Source organism: Malania oleifera, chromosome 2 (assembly GCF_029873635.1).
Source record: "Malania oleifera isolate guangnan ecotype guangnan chromosome 2, ASM2987363v1, whole genome shotgun sequence".
Classification (NCBI taxonomy): Eukaryota; Viridiplantae; Streptophyta; class Magnoliopsida; order Santalales; family Ximeniaceae; genus Malania; species Malania oleifera.
In genome coordinates this window covers 67,547,554-67,555,284 of record NC_080418.1, presented here as the reverse complement: position 1 = coordinate 67,555,284, position 7,731 = coordinate 67,547,554, and the positions used below count along the sequence as shown (strand labels likewise).

Genomic DNA, 7,731 nt, shown 5'->3' with positions numbered 1-7,731 from the left:
GGATTCCATTGGAGAAGTATGACGATGATGATGTGGGTGAGGATTTGGATCATTTGAATGGACAAAGTGATTCTTGGGAGCAGTGGAATTCACTTCGTCTTCTTGTGAATGTCAATCCCCCTTCTGTTGCCCTTGATATTTTTAGTTCATTACCTTCAACTAACTCACACATCACTAACTCTCACTCTAACTCACGCACTACTAACCCATGCACTGCACACACACTAACTCACACTACTAACTCACGCACCTGCACACACCCTAACTCACATTCTAGTTCACTCACTAACTCATATATTAACTCACTCACTAACTCATACTAACTCACTCATTAACTCGAATACTAACTCACTTACTAACTCGCTCACTAACTCATATACTAACTCACACTTGCACACACACTAACTCGCACAATTGCACACACATTTACACATATTTACACACACTAAACACACACTTGAACTCACACGACCATATACAGCTACATGTGCCGAGATTAGGGCGATCGATGCCCTTGATCTCGGCTTCCCAAAGCGGTTGTAGCTAAATAAATATAGAGAAATTGATTGTCTGATTGTCGCGAGATTTTGTGATATCCATTGACGAATTTGCCTCTCGAGCTTCTCACATTTTTTATTTGCTCCGATATATCATTTTTCTTTCTTGCTTATATTTGTGCTTATGGATGATCTGGTGTCGATTGGATGTTTCGTCGTTGGCATCCGACATAATTCTAAGCTATATTTAATATTTTTGTTGTATGCTCATGTTTATTGATTATTGTTACAATATTCAATAATGTTATCATGATATTTAATTTTTTTCGTAATGGTTGTTACTTTTTCATTTAGACCCTTTATTGTTGTATTATTTAATTTTGTATATTCATATTCACCATTGTTATATATTTTATTATTTATTTATTTAGGTTTTATGGTTGTATTATTTGAGTATGTATATTAATGTTCATTATTGTTATATATTTTGTTGTTTATTCATTTAGGATCTGATCACACTATTTAATCTTTCATATTCATATTGATCCAAGGATTGGATTGGTTTTCGTATTGTTATTATGTTATTTCGTGTCCATAATTTGTTTCGTATTTATTTCCATGTTTGTTTATAGCACACTTAACTTCTAGGGTTTGATTCATTGTCATGTTTGCTTATTCAACTGTAAACCTCGGCAATTTGTTCATTAAAGGAGTAAATTAAAAGATTGTTGGAATTTAATTTGGGATAGTTATTAATTAATTAGGCACCATTCATATGAACGGGTGTGTAGGGGGTGTCAATACATTCCCCTCACATAACCGAACTCCGGAATCCTACTTTTGTATACATAGACCGATTATACCCTTAATTGGGTAGTAATCATGTGTTCTAATCACACTCCAAAAGGTTAGTGACGACTCCACCCTCCATTTTTCACGAAAATTAAAACTACTTTTTATTTCATCCACCCTGGGGCACCTTGCATTCATGGGGACGTTGTGACACCATAAAAAAGATTCTCACAAATCTCGATACATCTTTGTGCTTCCTAGATGCACCATATAGAGATAGCGATGAGTTTCTTCCAAAATTGTTCTTTTAATATCTCCATCATTGGGTACACATAATCTGGTTTGGAATCTCAAAACTCCATCATCGGAGTGGTTAAAATCTGCTTTCAGTCCACTCTGTACCTTACCTATAATCTTTACCAACTCTACATCTTTCATCCTTGTAGCTTTAACCCTTCCAACAAGGTTGGTTGGATTACTAGATTAGAAATAAGAACCTGATGGTTTCTTTCCACTATTTCAACACTAAATCTTTCAAGATCCATCCTAATTTGATGTTAGGTCACCATAGCTGAATTTGAGGCGTTTAATGACTTCCGACTTAATGCATCACCTACCATGTTGGCTTTTCCATGGTAATAGTTGATGGTACAATTGTAATATTTGATAAGTTCTAACCATCTCCTCTATCTCTTGGTTAAATCTTTTTGTGTGAAGAAATACTTGAGACTTTGATGGTCTGTAAAAATCTCGTACTTTTTGTTGTACCGATAGTGTCTCCAAATTTTAAGTGCAAACACCATAGCTGCTAGTTTCAAATCCTGGGTAGGATAAATCTCCTCGTACTCCTTGAGTTATTGGGATACATATACAACGACCATTCCATGTTGCATTAGCATGCACCTGAGTCCTTTCCGTGATATGTCACTGTAGATTACAAAACCACCTCCTCCAAAAGGAATTGTCAGCACCGACGCGGTGATAAGTCGTTATTTTAATTCTGGAAATATTTTCTCACATTCGTCAGTCCATTTGGACTTAACGTTCTTCCTTGTCAACATCATAAGTGGGAACGATATTTTGGAGAATCCTTCTATAAATCAGTGATGATACCCAGCAAGACCTAAGAAATTTTGGATCTCATGAAGATTCTTTGGTTGTGCCCTATCAACTATCGCCTCTACCTTACTTAAATTCACAAAAATTCCATCTCTAGATACCATGTGTCCAAAGAATGCAACTCTCTTCAGCCATAACTCACATTTCTTAAATTTGGCATACAGTTTCTTTTCTCTTAAAACTTATACTTGCCTCGAATAGTTCTCATGTTCCTCTGGATTCTTTGAATAAACCAAAATATCATCAATAAAAACCACAACAAATTGATCTAGATATTCATGGAAGACCCGATTTATAAGGTCCATAAATACAACAGGGACATTATTCAATCCTAATTGCATGACTAAGAATTCATAATGACCATATCTAGTTCTGAATGCGATCTTTGGAATATATACTGACTTGATTTTCAATTAATGATACCCTAACCGAAGATCAATCTTAGAAATGATTTGTGTTCCTTGGAGCTAATCAAACAAGTCGTCTATGTGAGGTAGTGGGTACTTGTTGTTGATAGTCACCTTGTTTATCTCCCGATAATCAATACATATCCTCATTGACCCGTCCTTCTTTTTGACAAATACGATTGGTGCTCCATATGGTGACACACTGGGTCTAATAAACCCTTTGTCTAGCAACTCCTGTAATTGCTCCTTCAGTTCTTTCAATTTTATTGGTGTCATTCTTTAGGAAGCTTTGGAAATTAGTGCCGCTCTTGGAAGTAGGTTGATAGTGAATTCGATTCGGGGGGAAATCCAGGCAAGTCCTCATGAAACACATCCGAGAATTACTTTACTATTGGGATATCCTCAAGCTTGAATTCTTCCTTTGGTTCCTCCATTACATATCCTAGATACCCCTGACATCTTCCCAAGACTAGCCTTTCTACCTGAATTGTAGACAAAATTAGTGGCGGAGAGCGCACATGGGATCCCACAAACTTGAACTCTTGCTCTCCAGGAGGTCTGAATACCATTCATTTTTGTAACAATCTATACTAGTGTAGCTGGCTAGTGAGTCCATCCCTAGGATTACATCAAACCCATGCATATTGAATACTAACAAATTGGCTGGGAGTATTCTTTCTTTAATATAAATTAGGTAACCCTTAAGTACCTTTTTACATACCACCGAGGTCCCTATTGGTGTAACCATAATCAATTTTGTATTTATTGGTTGGGTCCCTACCCCACATATTTTAACATAATCCATAAATCTAACGGAATGCGTGGCTTCATAATCGAATAATGCTACTACTTTCTTAGAGAATATGGAAATATTACCTGTCACCACATCATTAGCATTTTCTACATCTCTTGGAGTAAAGGCATAGACACGCGCTTGGGCGGTGTTCTATTGAATGTTGCTTGTAGGCACCTAGCTACTTCCTTTATTTTGATTAGATTTAGGAGCCTTATTCTGTGGTGCACGACACTCTCGTGCATAGTGGCCAGTCTTACCACATCAATAGCAGACACTTAATCCGATACGACACTCATCCCAATGCATTTTATTGCATTTTTGACAAGAGGTGACTTGTGGATTGTTCATATTTCCCATTGCTTTCCTTTGGCCTAAATTATTATTATTTTTTTCTAAGGGCCTTGACTTCTACCAGAGTGAAACCCTTTAGGCATGGGCCTCTTTCTCTGGTCGTATATCTCCGCACTCCTTTGTAGAATTTTCTCCATAACAGTTGATTTGTCTACTAACTCGGAGAAGTCTTTAACTTAGAATATCACGATCCATTCATATATCCTTGGATTTAAGCCTTCTTTAAACTTTTGAGCTTTCTTTGATTCATCAGGGATTAAGTATAAGACAAATTAGGCTAACTCGACAAACTTGGTTGCATATTGTTGAATGATCATATTTCCTTGGGTTAAATTTGTAAACTCTCGATTTTTTGCATCTCTAATGGATGTGGGGAAATATCGTTCAAAGAAAATTTCCTTGAAGCACTCCCACGTAAGTTTTGCCAAACCTAGATTTTGTTCCAGGAGAAGTTTCCTTGCGTTCCACGAACATTTGGCTTCACCCGTCATTTCAAAGGTGGAATATAACACCTTCTACTCGTCCATGTAGCGAAGGACTTGTAGTAACTCCTCCATTTCTTGAATCCAATTTTCTGCAGTGATTGGATCAACATTTCCTTCAAAGGTTGAGGGGTCCATGCGGTTGAACTGCTCAATTGTACAACCCTCATCAGTGGGTGGACAATTTTATCCCCTGGAGTTTTGCAAAATTTCTACCATGACCTGTTGTGCTACTTCTCATAGCACAAACATAGTGTTGATGCCTTCTTCATGGAAAGTCTCCATATTATTCTCGTTCCCTTCAGTATTTACGTTGTTATCTATGGGATCCATTCTAAAAGAAATGACAAAAATTATTTTAGAACCATAAATCCATTGTTATACATGTTGGCCTAATATGACTTACTAATCTTATTTTGATGATAACAAATCAAAGGTAATTTAACATGTTTTAGTGAAAGTGTTGATACTTCAAGAATCAGGTTTTTAAACTCAAATTCAAGTAATCATGAAGCTCATTACAAGACTACATGAAAAGGAAATGAAAACTTAAAGGACATGAAAGCATGAATTCCAAAGATGACTTGATGAAAGCATAAAGAATTGAAGCTTAAAGATAAGATGGACTCAGCAAATGACAAGCATGAAGACTCCAACCTTAGAATATGTTTAAAGTCTTAAGAGAGTCTCTATGTAAGTACTTCATCCAAATGATGATATGGTTGGATTTGAAGCTTATTAGAAAAATCATTGACTTAGAGACCATATTTTGAAAAACCTACGAAAATATTTTTCAAGTCTTAAATTACTTTAGGGAATATAAAAGAGCAAAAATATTTTGGAAATAAATTGAAAATCAGCAATTTTGTCTGTCCAGATGCCTCACTGTGTTGGCCCAGGTGACTGACATACAGAAGGAATTTGGGAAAACTCGAGATGACCCAGGTGACTGACTCTTGTCAACCCAGTCGACTGACACCTTATTGCCTTTGAATTTTCAGTGTTTTTAATGACCCAAGCAACTGACCCTTCGTGATCCAATTGATTGACTCTTTGAAAATTCAAATTTTAAAAATAACGGGAAGTTTTCAAATTTGAGTTTTTGAAAAGTATTCATTATGAAAACTTGGGAAACACTCAAAGTCACTTGAGGAGCACGAAATTAACCTTTTTACATCTATAAATACCCCTAAGACAAAATTTTTGAATATAACAAGCAATACACAACAATCAGAGTTTTCTTGCTTACAATACTTTCAAAGCTCGTATGCTTACATACTTGTTGAAGTTCTCTACTGAGTTTTGCTGTGAAATTCTCACAAATCTCTGAACACATACTGAATTATTTCCTTCAAGAAAAAAGCTCACGGTAATATTGTAACACCCCGAACCCTTAAACCCAGTCTGGTGCATTATGCCTAATTAAATTCTGATAATCCATAATTAAATCATACATACGCAGAAGAAAATATAAGTATGATCCTCAATCATAAAAATAAATACCATAGTTTACTAATTCTATCTATATTCCATAATAGTCATTCATCACCTGTATTTCCATATATCCACATATCTCCAAAAATATACAATATTCGCAAACACCAGTATGTTCCACAACCATCCACACCTCAAAAAACTTTAAAACGTAAAACATAAAACATAACTTATTTACATCCCAAATATCATCAAAAATATTTATAACCTTTTATTTATCAAGAACCCAAAATGCAATCAACCTCAAGCTTCTCTAAGCTCGTTTACGTGGTGGTCTTGAAAAGTTAAATTTGTAATCAGGTGAGACACATCTCAGTAAGAGAAAGAAAGAATGTATATTAAAACAACATGTGGTCAACATGAGAATATAATCAACATTTTAATATCATTTGCAAATCTATTATCATATATTCCGAAATCATTTTCTGAACCCTATCAAACACATGTAAAACATTCACCCACGAGACAACCCAAGGATAGGGGTGATTACCCGCCCATACAAGTAGCACCCCTCTGCTCTGATACAATAGGGAACCCAAAGGTCACCACTGAAGCATAACAGAGCACTCACTTTACTCAATAAGCCCTCAAGTGATAGATTAATCTCGTTCTCACATAGTTCGTTCAAAGGTTTACCAGCGAAGACCCCCAAGAATAAGGAAATCTACCTGCCCATACAAATAGTTTCCCTCTGCCCTAGTGCGTTCTACAGCCTACTGCTATATCTGATACTACTAGTGCACTCGCCTTTGTCAGCAAGCCCTCAGGCGAAGAGTTTGCCCCACCCTAGCTTAACATGTTTTACTAGCATAAATACCTGATGATACCATAATACATTATTCTTTCTGTCGTTATTCAACCATCCATAACTTCTAATATTCATAACTTTAGCATTTCATAACATTTCACTTTACGTAACATTTCACCTTTTACATCGTTCACATTTCATTCACATTTCCATTTCATTCATTTTCATTACATTCATTAGTACTACAACTCCTTTTAGTTGTATATCAGTTAGTCCACATAGAAATGTACTAGAATCTACTAACACAGCTCCTTTTAATTGTCATCAATTAGTCTACAGCTCCTTTTAGCTGTCATTACATACATGGTTGCATTATCATACACAAAAACCATAATCCTTATAACATTTCATTAACAGTGCATTTCTTACATAGTCTGCATCTCATACATATAACATATGTTCAAACAGCATTACTATCTACTCATGCCACACATTTTAGTAGAAAAGTACATACATTGCCTGTAAAATAAGTCAACCAACATTTAATGCTTATATACTTAAAATACACCTTCATTTCTTACATAATTATCCTGAAAATATTATTCACTTTCATCAATTCATTTTCACATATACGTAGCTAAATAGGCAAATCCTAAGTTGAGAAAAACATTATTTACACGATTGGCATTTTATACCCACATGAAACATATATACATATATAACATAATCCATTTTCAATTAATATATGAAAACCTGATTTAATATATAAATTTCCCCCTTACCTGAATCCTCGAACTACACAAACAGGTATCCCAATCTGATGCCTGTGATGCTCACTTGGACCCTGGTTCAAAAACTCTAGTTTAATTAAATAAACTCCAAATAAACTACTATTTCTACATTTTCTACTTATAAACCCTAAATAAACTTATAAAAACCCAAAAATAAGAACTCAAACCCTTACCTCAACTTAGGATCGTTTCCCGAAATGCCCAGTTTATAAAACCGATCCGCTAGATGTGTAGAGAATCTTCCCTAGAACACC

At 35.4% G+C, this 7,731-nt stretch overlaps 1 non-coding gene across 1 annotated transcript; it reads left to right on the top strand.

The window, feature by feature from the left end:
* The first annotated feature begins 534 nt into the window (after positions 1-534).
* LOC131150047 (small nucleolar RNA snoR109) lies at positions 535-632 on the top strand. Its single transcript, XR_009135433.1, has one exon. It is a non-coding gene; the product is annotated as a small nucleolar RNA snoR109 (small nucleolar RNA).
* Positions 633-7,731: the final 7,099 nt, after the last annotated feature.